This window comes from Triturus cristatus, chromosome 5_1, assembly GCF_964204655.1.
Source record: "Triturus cristatus chromosome 5_1, aTriCri1.1, whole genome shotgun sequence".
Taxonomy (NCBI): domain Eukaryota; kingdom Metazoa; phylum Chordata; class Amphibia; order Caudata; family Salamandridae; genus Triturus; species Triturus cristatus.
The window spans coordinates 387247852-387262320 of NC_140587.1; the positions used below are offsets into that span (position 1 = coordinate 387247852).

The 14469-nt window shown below is 41.9% G+C and overlaps 1 protein-coding gene and 1 pseudogene across 9 annotated transcripts in view; both read right to left on the bottom strand.

The window, feature by feature from the left end:
* OXR1 (oxidation resistance 1) overlaps positions 1-14469 on the bottom strand; it is a 1797650-nt gene that overhangs the window by 628162 nt on the left and 1155019 nt on the right. The window lies entirely within an intron of this gene.
* On the bottom strand, positions 4825-5707 carry LOC146830917 (actin-related protein 2/3 complex subunit 2-B pseudogene; annotated as a pseudogene).

Below are 14469 nucleotides of genomic sequence, written 5' to 3' on the forward strand. Positions count from 1 at the left end.
TAATTTGCGCACTTTGTTTGCGCTGATACAAGATATAGATCCTGAGTTACCGTCGGTAATGGTCTTTTTAGCCGCCACTAAGGCCTTCGACTCTCTGAAGAGGGCCTACATGTTTACAATACTGCGGTGGATGGAATTCCCCCCTTCCCTTCTGGCCTGGATGGCCCTCCTGTATTATAAGCCACAGACAACTTTGCAGATCAATGGTTGCTGCTCCCAGCCTATAGCTGTCTCTCGTGGGACCAGGAAGGGGTGTCCTTGGTCACCCCTCTTATTTGGGCTGGCAGTTGAACCTCTGGCTCCGAAACACCGGTAACATCAATGGGAGTACACGCTGAGATACGCTACGCTACTCTACATCTGCTAGTTTCGCTCTATGCAGATGACATTACCCTATACATTTGGGACCCACAAATCAGTCTGAATCCTCTCCTCTGGGAATATATCCGCATTGGAGAGCTCTCGGGTGACAATCAACTCTGGTAAGTCGCAGATGTTTCCTCTTACCTCAAGCACTCATAAATTCCCAATTGATCACCCACTGAGATGGTGCGGTTCAGAAATGAAATATTTGGGGGTTGTGATCTCTCGGGATAGAGAGGAAAGGCTACGGGCGAATTACGGCACTGCCATCGCCTCACTCATGGCATCAGTGTCTCGCTGGATCTGTTTATCTTTGGCGGGGTGAATTTCTTTGATTAAAATGGGTGAATTACCAAAGCTGTTATACTTATTTCTCAATATACCGTACCCTCCTGGACGCCATTTTTTCCATACTTTACAAGCACAGCTTATCAGACTGGCCTGGGTTGGCAAGCAACCCTGAATGCGCTGGGATACAATCCCCCAGCCCTTTGAAAGAGGGGGCTTTGAAGCTCCTGACATGGAGCTATACTACCTGTGCACCCAGGCCCATTTTGCAGCCGCCATTCATGCCTCACTTAGCGATAAAACAGGGTTTCATGGCTCCCATCCCCCCTACTGCTATTTGAGGAGCGAAACCTCCCGGTACAGGTAATTCTTTCGCAACAGTGGCATGCACTACTCTTGCATGGAAATGATTGGCAAAGAGGCTGGGCAAACCCTTACTATACTCTACCAGTGACGTCCCTCCCTTAACATCCCCCTAAATACAGTCACTCGCGAGACAGCCTGTCCCAACATTTTGCATAAAAGGAAACCAACAATAGATTAGGTCTATCGGAATTCTCAAAGGCTGCACGAATGGACTATGAACAAGATCATATTAATGAACTCTTACAGGTCCACTTTATTGCCGCCATTATTCCATGTTGGTCAAACATAAAACAACAAATTTAAATATTGTGTCTAGTAATGAATTCATCTGGGGCAAATACATAATAAAAAGTGAGGTAGAGACTCAATTTCTGCCCACAAATGTCTGCTACAAGTGTAACCAAGTACAGTTCGGTATCTTTGTGGACTCAAGAAAACAAAAGCCACACTATGCCACAAATTAGTTGTAAGAAAAGAGCAGAGATCTTGTTTCAGACTATAGTCCTTTATATATATATATATATATATATATATATGTTTTTCTTTTAAATTAAACTCATTTAAGGATATGCTCCGACATAATCAAATCAGATCCAACTCATTTATGGAGTAACTTAATTAAACATGTGCAAAAGTGCTTTACAAAATCCTTCAAGCTCTTCCCATATTAAGAATCGGACAGCCAGGGAACCAATGCATCCAACTAAACATGGATTAAAAAATGAAGCAGAGACCACTCTTTGTGCACTTTACCTGTGGTAGTTAAACTAAATTTGACTTGCACAATCTTTTGTGGGATACTTTGATAATGAAAATGTCTCCCACAAAGAAAGCCTCATGGCATTTTAGATTAGCATTGATTCTTCCATGGTAGATGACAGAACAATAACGGAGTACAGGGACAATCTGTGCACTATTTAACTTTAAAACAACAGAGAACAACTGTAATAGGTTAAAAATGAGTGTTTTACCCAAATATTAGATTTACAGGTTTTTAACACAGCCACTTGGGGAGATCAGGATAAACTGAAGGACATGAGCAGTCAAGTAGTCATAGGATACAGTAGTTGCCGAAACTCTGCCTTCAACAGATCGCTAAACATATGGATAGACTTAAAGACCATGATTTTAGTTTTAGTTAAGTCAATATCAGGATCAGGAGTAAAGGGGAAAACACAATAAACAGGATCAGGAGATGGACGTAGCAAAGAAAAAGCAGAACAAATCGGGATTGAAAATTTTGAAAGGTTTGTCAGTGGCGGCTGAGGCACAAGGACATCAGGCAGGCCTTCCAGGTTAAGGTCACGGCAGGCCTATTAAGAGTTTGGCAGTGTGGGGGCGGGCCACTACGCCACTACCCCGCTCCCACACTGCTAAACAGGACCTCTGACTGTCCACCAGATTACATGTATTATCGTGGTCTGGCGGGCAGGATGCGTGGTGGTCCCGCAACAGTGAGGTTTAGTGTTAACCTTAAACTGCACCTCCGCGGGACACCCAGTGCATGTTCTTGCACGTCATTGACTGTGCCATTCATGCTGTGCAGGATTGAGGTGCATGCACACAGGGAGGACACATGATCCCCGGTGCACAGTGCCAAGAGAAATCCTATAGGGCCTCTTTCTTTCATCACCACCAGTCGGGAAGTAAGAACCTCCATGAGACCGCTGGTGGTGAAGAGAGTCGAAATATGCTTGGCAGTGCCGCTGGGTGCCACCAAGCATATTGCGTCCCTCAGACCGCTGTGTCGCTGCCAGGGATCTATGATCCCTGGCAGTTGCGGCGGTGCCAAAGCAGTCTGATCTTCCGGAGGTCGGACCACCAGTACAACGGTGGCCGGACCACCACTGGTGTGCCACCATGGGTTTGGCGGTCCTTGCACCGCCAAACCTCATAATTAGGCCCTAAAATAGCAATCAGAGTAAAGCCCCGAAGGATTACAGGAGCTTCTAGGGGAATTTAAGAACTGTCAATAACAGTGGTCAGTTGCTTGAACATGGTTTAGCTTTATGGCTCTGCATTTCATAGTCTTGCACACCCATTTGCTCATTATTTGCACCTTTGTGGTTTTCCCTCTTCCTTGTTTCTGCAGTTGTCTACCTCATTAAGTCAATTTGCTACTGCACTCTATGTCAAGCAGAACCTGGTGCATGCTGAACCTACTCTTCCAGCCCTCAGGCTGTTCAGCTTGCCGGTGGGTTACTGGTACTCTTGGCCCGTTATCCGCCAAGTCCTGGACTGGAGCAGGAGTGTGGCTAAAAAGCATACTGCCTTCTATCAACTATTTCCTATGTCCTTTTATTAGGCAGTACTGATAGGACATGAGCAAGTCTGTTTGTGTTTGTAGTTACCAATACCTGCAAAACTGGTACTGACCAACCAAAGACACCTCCAGGTTTTTCTCCAACCCTTATTCCCTATTTAAACCCAAATGAGAACATGGGATCTGAGCTTCTCAAAGTCACATCACTCTCCAAGGGCAGAGTCTTGGGGATTAGCACCGGAGTACACCAAACAGACCCTTTAACTTTCAAAACTTACACGAACGTTCTTTTTCTTACAAAACTTGGAGATTAAATACAGAGACTGTTGAAACCCAATAGGTACTTTATCCATTAATATAAGATCATCTTTAGCACTTTCAGCTGCCACACTTGGGAATGTAATTAAAACAGGTCAGCCAGGTACATATTAAAAGGGTATGGGCATGGCTAGATGTAGCCCTGCTCTACTCCAGAGCCAGGTGGTAGCAAAATAATGAATTCAGAACAAATGCCGATTTGTATTTGTATCCCGGTTGATTCATGAAGCCATTGTTTGGGGGTCTTACATCTCAGACAAAAGTCTCTTCCAATCAACTGTCAAAGGAATTACTCAAATCGATAAGGTGGCAATAAACAGTGACTTAAATCAGGCGCACTTGTCAAAGATCACCTTAAGCAGTTATGCATTCACAGGTAGTATTTAGCGCTCAAATGCCCACCTGCACCCAGTTATGAATCTGTTCCCTTTAGTGGCATGCAGAATACGTTTAGAGAAGACTTTTCTTTAGTGTAACTTTACTTTAATGTGGCAAACAGGGATTCTAATGTTTGACTCGTTAGTGACTTTATTTGTCTTTCTAGTAGTTATGAAAGAATGTTTAAAGGCTGTCCAAATAGGGGATTATTTAGAGAACAAATAGCCAAAAAATAAAGCATCTTTCTTGTAACGCAATCGGCATTAAACCATGGTTTATAGGAGGGGTGGCGTACCGAGTAACTGAAAGGCCTGGCTTCTTTTGAGCCTCTGCATCACACAGGCTAGTGATGAGACAGTATTGCAAATGTGTTCCCATACGAAGAAAACATCATCAGCATGATCTTAGAATGTCACCTCTTCAACAATCCTAAGATAGAACGATCTGCCTTATTGGCGCCAAAACATTACGTATTATATTATTTTTAAGATACATTGATTTTTTTTTTAACTTCAATATTTACAAAACGTCTAAATATTTGGGATAATATTCATATGGAATACTGAAACTCATGGCGAGCAACCAAATGCAAAAAAGCCAAATGGTATTGGTTAAAAATCCACAAAGAAATTAACGAAAGGTGATCAAAATGGAAATTTACTTTAATGCTCTTGCTGTACTTTTGTCAAGTCCTTGTAAGCACAGCTCGTCCTGAATCTATTTCCCAAAGAGACATACAAAAGAGAGCCCACTAGTTTTGTGTTCACTCAAAGCCCAACACAACAGTAGTGATTGTCACGTAGCAAGTGCTGCAGCCTTTGGTCGTAGTCTCCGGTCCTTGAGAAGCGTCAACAGGATCCAAAGGTCTTTCCTGTAATAATTTTCATCTCCTTCTCACTATCTGGAGAAGTAAGGTCCAGCACCTTCAGTTAGTTGGATGTTTGTGCCCTCATACAAGTATGGGTATAATATAAGCCTTAGAACATTAGACGAGGTAGCCTATGGGCAGCCTTAGAACATGTGCATCCAGTTGTTGGTATAGTCCTTGCCATACGCGTTGGCGTGGCAGCAGAATAGCACGAAGTTGATGTACCCACTGTCACCCACTTCAACATCTGTGCCCTTCTGCCCTATACGGGGTTTTCTCTGTGCCTGAATAGAACCTGAAGTGTTGTGTGGCTGGCACATCAGGCTTCTTTGAATTTCTGTACAAATAACTTTACAGTCAGCACATTCTTCTTAAACACTGTGCTGTATGCAAACCACTGCGACTCAATCCATTTTGGCCTTCACATACATTGTTTTGTCATCTCTATCACTTCTCACCATCCTGCCCCTCTTCACGGAACTTGAAATATTTCTCAAAGTGCAAAAGAGTTTTGCAGCAGCATATCCATCCACCTAGTGGACTACTGCATCCTTATTCGTGGGAATGGTTGGTGGATCATATACCAGGGAGAAATTCTATCCTGGTTCACACATTCTTCAGTAGCCCGTCAGCGCTGTGCTACTGTAGATCCTTAAAGAACTTCAGACATGTTGATCATAACTTTCATCTCCATTAACACTGAAAATGTACTAAAGGACTGCATCAAACTCTGCAAATCTCACATCAGTCACTGGCTTGTTTCCGGCCTGCGAGCTCTCCAGATACAGGCTGATGCTCCTCTTAATGAGAATACTATTCACCTCCAGTAGGAACGAGGGGGGGCGGGAGGCATGCAAGGGCATCACAGCTGTGGGGTGGAAGGCCGTGGTGAAGCTCGGAGCTGGAAGCTGATCTGAGTGGGGAAGGGGTCTTGGTTGGAAGCGGCGTTTAAGCCTAGCTCGCTGTCTTTTCCATGTGACACTTCACCACCTAGCACCCACTGCAGCTGCTCCCTCCCTCAAAGTCACAGCCAGGGTCAGGTGCAGAACATTCACAAACACTACCAGGATAAGGAATAAGGAAGTATCAATGCTATAAACGCATCAGATCAATCATTTAATGGATAGGACATATATTGTAATAGTGTTAGCTGGCTTTGAATAATGTATCTACCCAAGTATTATGGCACAGGTTTTTTTTTTTTTTAAATATATACAGTAGTAATTATGGAATCCTCAGTTGACCAACTGAAAACTGATTACAACTATTACTGGCTGTGCTATGCTGATAACAACAGCATCTACAGGAAAATGATTCCTTGTGTGAAAAGAATGAAATCAGTTTTACAGGCTACAAAAAGTAAGATGTCAAAGAGAAAACCGTGTATGTTTCGGTTGTGAATACTTAGACAAGTAGGTGCTCGACGCTGGCAATTTCGAATGGCATGCTACACAGCACTATGTAAACAACTACGGACTCATGGCAAGGTCATGTGCTTGCATTTCAAGGATGATGCATAACTGCGTGTTTTTCTTGTTACGGATGCCAGGATTCAAGGTTATGCAGCTGCGTTTCCAAACAAGGGGAATGAAAATGGATTGGATGATTTCTGGTCAAGTATTTGCGCTCAAATCGTAGTAGTGCAGTTTTTATTTCCCATTATTTCAAGCTATGCCCACCCCACCCCCTGCACTATTTTCCATTGTAGCATGTCACTAAAGAATATAACATTCCGAGCAATACGTTTCCGCACATGCCCCTCAGAGACTAACCCTTTCCGCTAAAACATTAGGTGTTCTGCCTACAACTAGACTAGACTAGGGGCGCAACTAGACTCAAACTTTGGGGTGGGATGAGCGACATTATAGCCGTGTCAAAATTACCTTTGAGGGGGCTCCCTTTTTCTGTTGTGGGACAACGTATAACATAGGGGGATCATTCATTAATTTGTTACATATTTGTATATTCGATCCAGTACAATGTAGAATGTCAGGTTCTACTGTATACGTCAAACTATTCTTTCCAAGCACACTGGGCCTGTTACATCAACCTAATAGGACCTAAAAACAAATATTTAACAAGATAATTGAGTATCCTTGTGCAAAGGAAGCTTTAGAAACGTGGTAAAAAAATTGTGCAGTTTAAGCACATTTGATTTGTTGTCCTGTTGAGGATGCATTTATCTGCACATAATACTTTGATGTTATTGGCAGAATAGGATGTTGTGATAATAAATACCTCTTGTCTGGTGGGGAATGCCTCATATCAAAGCTCTGTAACACATAGAATATTGAAAATGTATTCACTGGTACTGATATAACATACAACAAGCCTACCCGACTATTTGATTAGTAGGTTGCAAGTGGTTCAAAATGTAGCCATTCAAACGGTATTCAGCCTACCTCTGAGAACGCATGTGCCTCCGTTTCTCAAAGAATTGCACTGGCTTCCCATCAGGAAGAGGATTACTTTAAAGACCTTCCTCCTAATTCATAGAGCACTCCATGGATCAGACCCAGGGTACCTGAGAGCGAGAATCTGTTTCTATATCCCTGCCAGTAGTCTGCTCTCAGCTAAACTATTTGGCCAAAATTCCAAGGATCCGGAAATCCGGAATGGAGTGCAGGTCCTTCTCTTTTTTGGGACCGTCCCTATGGAATAATCTCACTCTGGAATGAAGATGAATTCCATCCATGCCACTGTTTTGGAAGAAGTTAAAAACATGGCTTTTCTCAAATAACTGATTCTGATCACCTCTGCCTCTCAGCTTTCCACAGGACACTCTTCGGAGTAACAGTTGCGCTGTAGAAATGCCTTTTACATTTAAATCAAATTTTCTTGGTTTGAAATGTTTAGTAGAAATATAGACTGAGATGCAACCAATGTTTGAAAAGGTTTGCTGTTCTGGCATGCCCAAAGGATAAGCCATGCTGCCTCCACATCATACATGGAATTCCATTAGGGTTTACCAGGTGTACCAATTGGCGTCCTAGTTTTCCACCCATGGTAAAATTGTCTCAGGGATCACGATGACAGTGACAGGATCAAAAAGTAAACATCACTCTAAAAGCCCTGTTTCTTTATGTTATTTAGTTTATATACGTTTCCCTCCACCTAGAAACCTGGCAGCAACTACCTAGATGTTGAAGAGCAAAGATTGCATCAAACGGCTACACTGTACTGCCAATGGCGATGAAAGTGGGTATAGTCACATCAACTACTTCTGATATTTTAGTGAATGAACGCCCATTGAAGTATAGAACTGACAGCCAAACTTAGAACGTAACCTCAAATATTAGTAGAATAAAATTGTTAGGTAGCATACCTTCATTAAACTATGAAGCAATAGATCAGTGCTTTAAATGGGCAGGTACTGTCCGGTACGGAGTACCGGCACTTTTTTATTTTGAAGAGGAGAGTACCGGCACTTCAAGAGAAATGCAATACTTTCGATGGTAGAGTACCGGCACGTCTCAGAAACAAACAGGTACTCCGATACAGAGTACCTGCACTTTTATTTTTCCACTTCAACCACTGGCAATAGTGCATGCAAATCTAATCCCACCCTTATTTTATTTTCAGAGGTAGTAATGGCTAATCTGAGAAGGAAGCAATTACTCTAAAACAGAAAATACCTACACTTAGAAATCACCATTTCAAGCATTTCTTCTCTTGCAACCCCAGCTTTTCAACCCCCACCTTCTCAAAACAACAATTACATTTCCAACCCTATTGGCCTTTTTCCTTAAAGAAGCCAGTCTCTGTCTCCCACTTTTCCTCGGGATACCTCTTCAGCTAATCATAACTATTATGAAAGGTCTGCCTTTAGATTCTATGGTCAGTTTGGGCTTCCCATGGGCTCACTTAGGCTTGCTAGAGGATTTCTGCCCTTTTTAGCAAATCTCTACCCCTTTCCTTCTTCCAATCTGTCCTGCCTTCTACATTTATGATTTTTCCATAGCTCTCTACCTTTTGGCAAGATGCCTATAGCTAGCTACATGCTGTGCCTAGGATGATAACAATGCTTAGGGAGAGGCAAAACCGGTTCTTGGATGCTTGTTTTCCAGTTCAGGGAGGACCTGGCCTGGCAGTTCGGGCTGGACTGTTCTGACTGGAGCAGGGTCAAGGCTGATTTGCATATGACTGGGTCCAAACTGAGGGGGCACAATGGTGGATGGGTTGGGATGCGCCCGAGTTATTGCCAGTGGCTGAGATTAATTCAAGCATTCCATCCATCAACTTGTTCGGTACTCACGGTGCCACTGGAATCAAGCTATAAGTGGCTAATGAGCCCATGATAAGGCCGAAACCAGGCCTAGGTTACTGGTTTTTCAGTTCAGGGAGGACCTGGCCTAGGAGTTCCGGCTGGAATGTTCCGGTTGGAGCAGGATCAAGGCTGATTTGCATACGGCTGGGTCCAAAATGAGATCGCATCGTTAGTGAAAAATTATGGATTTGGATGTTGTCCAAGTGATTGCCAGTGGCTTAGATTAATTTCACCATTCCATCAATCACCTTGTTGTTGCAATAGGACAGTAAGAATGTCTTGGGTAAGACTCGCTATCTACAAGGCTCCTTCTTCCTCTCAGCCCACCTCAATATGGCCAAATCCCACAAGAACCTCTACATCCTGGGAACCTTGAGCATCTGGTTTAACTAATCAAAACACGACCCGCCCTCTCAAACCGAAGAATCTCAACTTCTTCAAAATTGTCTCTTTAAAAAACGCACTCGGCTGGCCACACTATGGATGTAAAATTTCCCCACCAGGACTCATGATCACCTTTCTGCTTCCTTGATATCTCAGTTGCATAAGAGAAGGCTATCTGACTTCTCCAACAGTAAAGACATCAATGGAAAAAGTGAAATTACTGCAGTGACAAGCTCTGCTTCCAGATTTACACAAGGATCTACAAATTGGCCATTAAAAAACCCCAAAAGGGACGCCCCTTCCATTGGAGCTCCAAAGCATAATGCCCTGGAAAAAAATGGTCCGATGTCAGGAATGTGAGGCAGGGTCAGATTAACATCACAGGAAGAGATATCAACCATAAGTGGAGAAAGTAAACAATGCAGGTAAGAGATAGATCGGACTACAGTTCTGAGATGCACCCACAAGTACCAGAATTAGAGGCTTGAAGAGAGGCTGGAAGCGGCGAAGAACAGGGCACTGAAAGTTGGGAACAAGAACTAGACCACAAATTCGATCATTTACACACTTCAAGGTCGAGCCCACCGCTTCTGGGCAGTCTAGGCAACAGTACTTGTCAGGGTGAACAACTAAAGTTACTAAATAAACCGGAGCTCAAGCTATGGCACAGAGCAGACATGCTTAGCTTAGAGACAGTGTGTAAAGAATTTATGCAGTACCAAAACAGTAATAAAGTAAAAAGTAAAGAAAAACCCCAAATTAATTCAGAAAAATTGAGTACAGTTTAAGAAATATAATGACACAAAATTGACAAAAATACAATAAACAGAACAAGGGATAAGATTTTCTTTAAATCCTAAATATAGTCGCATAAATTGCTAAACGCAAACTTTGGTCAAATTAATCAGGGTGGACCGTGACCTAGGTGCAATTTGAGGCCAACTGAGATGAGCGTGGGGTGGCTACAGAACCCAGGTATGGCACGGTCAGGAGTTTTACCATCAGTCTCTGAAATGAAAGTTCTACATCTTCAGCAGGTCAAAGCAGTAGGCCATGAGGTTGCCTAGTTGTTGGACGAGGTCCTGATAAGTCAGTTGAGTCCAGTGAAAAAATTATCTGCAGGTCATTGGCATAGTTATAGATCGTAACCCTCCTGTTTTTTAAGGAATGTAAAAGGGGTTTGAGATATAGGTTAAATAGGAGTGGGGACAGTGACGAACCTTGCGGGACTCCGCAGGTGGTAGGTAATTTGGGCGCTGTAAAGTTCCCGAGTTTAACTGCCTGGGTCCGGTTGCTCAGGAATGACTTCACCCAACCGATGGCCGATCACTTTATTACATCGAATATTGCATCCAAGTATTTTACTATGGAAATGGCAGCCTTGCTACAGTGATAATAGCTTTTGTGGCTTTTTTTACTGTAAGGTTATGTTTAACATTACATTTTTACATGTCCTACTTTTAACTATCATGCACCTGCCACCTTAAAGGCAATAAGGCCAACTTAGGAGTGACATATTAATATTTAGAAGGAAAGTGTAGACCTTTCGAAAGAGTGTATTATGACAAGTCAAGTTACAACTTAAAAGCTGCTTTTTTCATGATAAATTGGTAGGCCAGAAGCCATGTTTATACTATCACTGTAGTGGATGGCACAATAGGTGTTGCGGTCCACTTATGACATTTAACTTGCATGCCCTGGGTACACTGTGTACCATATTCTCGGGACTTATAGGCAAGATAAAAATGCCAGATAGGAGTATACTAATTTCATTATGCTGAAAAGCTAAGCACAGGCACCTTACCACTTTATTAGTAGGAGTAAAGGGCACACAGATCTACAGTCAGTAAAACAGACTGGGTAAGAGTCTGGGGGTCCACCACACAAAAGATTGCCATTTCTTACAGATCTTTTTCTGTTACCTCAAGTTAGCAGAGTTAGGCAAAGTCCTTCTTATTGCACCTTTTCTGTGCTTCGTTACCTTTAACGCTGCCTTTGACTCTCCTAGCACCATAGGGTTCCACGCCTGTATCATGGTTGGTGTGGAGCACATCACAGTGCATTTGTCATGGAGTTAGGTAAGAAAACATTCAATATTCACTACTTAGTTGGGTTATTCATTTGTCATTGCAGCACATCATACATCTATATTTCTTTGTGACTAAGAAACACATCACTACTTACCTTGTCAACCTCCTCTCTCTTCATGTTACCTGGTTCATGTGTGTGTGTGTGTGTGTGTGTGTACTCTACTTAGCTACAGAGAGGTAGTGGGATTTTTGTCAGCACCACAGTACTTTGCCCAAAGCTTGACAACCGGTTCCTTTCAAAAGTCCATAATACGGTGTACACCGCTGCCGAGAACAATCTACCGCCCTTTGTGAGGCCCTTGCAGACCATTTTGTCATGAAAACTGAATGTCTGAAAAACGATCTAAATAGTAAGTCCCAAGCAACCTCCATCCTCCGACCACAAGATTATCACTTCTGATAGACAACACTTTGTGGCAACCTCCATACTGCAAAGAAGTACTACACACTAAGTCCAAAAGAGCTAAGTCAGTCACCTAGATAGAGATGGTGGGTATTAGCATATCTCACTTGTCTTGGCTTCATATCAAGCTTAAGTGTATCTGCAACATGATAAGAGCACCCCCCCCCCCCGCTTACCATGCCTCACATCAAAACATCTCCCTTAAGGTCACACTATACAGCCTCCAACATGCACAACACTGGTATCTATAGTGTTAGCGGCTACATTTCTCACCGATCTTCGTTTCACTTCAAACTTAAGCACAGTTACATATATGTTGCATCATGACACCATCAGTCCATGAGTACACAGGTTGACAGCAATACTTTTTACATACTAGTTACCCTATAAACCCTCACTCTTGCACCAAACCGCAACCATTGAAGTTGCTTGCTACCAATCAACTTAGTAGCTCCAGAGCCTTATCAAAGGTATAACAATATAAACTGAAGCAACCACGACAATGCAAATTTTTACACGTCATACTCAGTCTAATCAAATGTTCATTTGCTCAAACAAATGTTCATTGAGAAAAGAGAATGTAGATTCCTTATAAGCAATAAACATTTTAAAAACCAAAGTATATTTGAGCCTAACAATTTACAATTGTAAAAAAGAATATACATTTCGATCAGTGAATTATTCTATTCACAGAAGAAAGGTGTATTCTTACATTATCGGCACTGAATCATATTTAGATCAGGCAACTAAATATGTACGAAGCAAACAGGCCATCAAAAAGCCATGGCCATTCAGGAAACACAATATTGTAGGTTTCACCTAAACAAACATGGTACATTGATATCCAGCCTCTACTTACGTGCTGATTACGGATACCCTGGATGAAAATGCCTCCTGCCACTTTACAAAATCAAAGACCTCAGGAATCAGGATTTAACACGTACTATGAATAGCACCATTTATGAGATTTGCCACAAACAATGTGGTATAACGAACATTTTAGTGCTCTCCACCAAATCAGCATTTCTCCCAGAGTAATTTCAACAGGATTTCCAGCCAAAGTTTACCCATGAAAAATTGTTAGATTTTGACACTGGATGCAAAATGTATAATTCTGATATATGCCATAACAGAAGTTAGTTCATAATTCAGAATTAACTGGTGCAATAGAAATCTGGGTCTTAGTCGCTGAAAGACACTTATTGTAAAGATTTAAATCATAGTTAAACGTACAATAGTGTGTAGACCACAGCGCGTGTTAAGTATATATTGTAAAACATATGAAGTGCATCAAATATGGTACTTTTGAATAAAACATAGAAGCCTTTATCTAACTCCGAATTTCCACCATTATGCGAAACACATGACCTTACTCTAACCATTATTCAGGAAGAGTTAAGATTATTGGATAGGACTTTGATTTTTAAAAGCAACATAACGGATTCCTTTTTCTACTTTTGAGACTTTGAATTTATAGGTGTTGTAGTATGCAGCCTAACATTTTCTAGAAACCCGTTTTTACATTTCTTACTCCTTTTTTAAAACCATATAACTGTCTTTGTATTTTAATAGACCTGTGATGGGGATTACTGCCTAACTCTTGTTGCTCTGGGAGTGTTACAGAGGAACCTTGCTGTCTATATGGGGTTGGGGTGAGATCGGATTACAGCAGTTTTCATCCTCTGCTACTGTGCTCACACATGTGCCACTAACACAATTTCCTTGAAAGAGAAACGATTACGCAGGGTAGAGCAAACAGAAGGGGCACCTTAAATGAGAAACACAAACAAAGTGGGCTTATGTTGCTACTGCAGCATTACATAGCTGCCAAGTGTTTTTTCTGGTTGCTTAAGTGTATATGTGTGACATTTCAATGCCTTATTTATGACACTAAAGCCCCAAATTTGGGCTGCGCAATACGGGCAGGGGGCAAAGGTAGCACTCATAATTTCCAGTAAACTCTGGTAACACCTCACCAGTACTATACAATTTTAAGTAGGGATACCGGTTAGATATTTATTTATTTTTGTAACACTCCCGTCTGTATTTATCCACATTTATTTTTGGACATCTTATTGGTATTTATATATATTTTGTGTTTTGAGAACTGATGGAGTCACACAATGGAATATTTCCATTTATTTAACTGATAAACATACACTCATACTTTGATGCCTGTCGAATTTTAGCAAATTAAGCAGCTAAATATAACAGAACACTATACCGACAGGAAAATATTAGCATTATATACAAATATATTTTGCCATAAGCCTGTATTTAAGGAAATATCCTCATGCTTTTTAACTCCCCATGCTGTCTATCGGCTCAGAAATTGGCCTGAAGTTCATGAAGGACAGCATGGAGAGTCATTCACAAGAAGCACAATTGTTCTGCTTTAAAAAAGAAATACAGACAGGAAACCATGCCTTGTGCATGGGGCGGTAAGCTGGGAGATGGTGGGAAAGATGGCAAAGGAAAAGG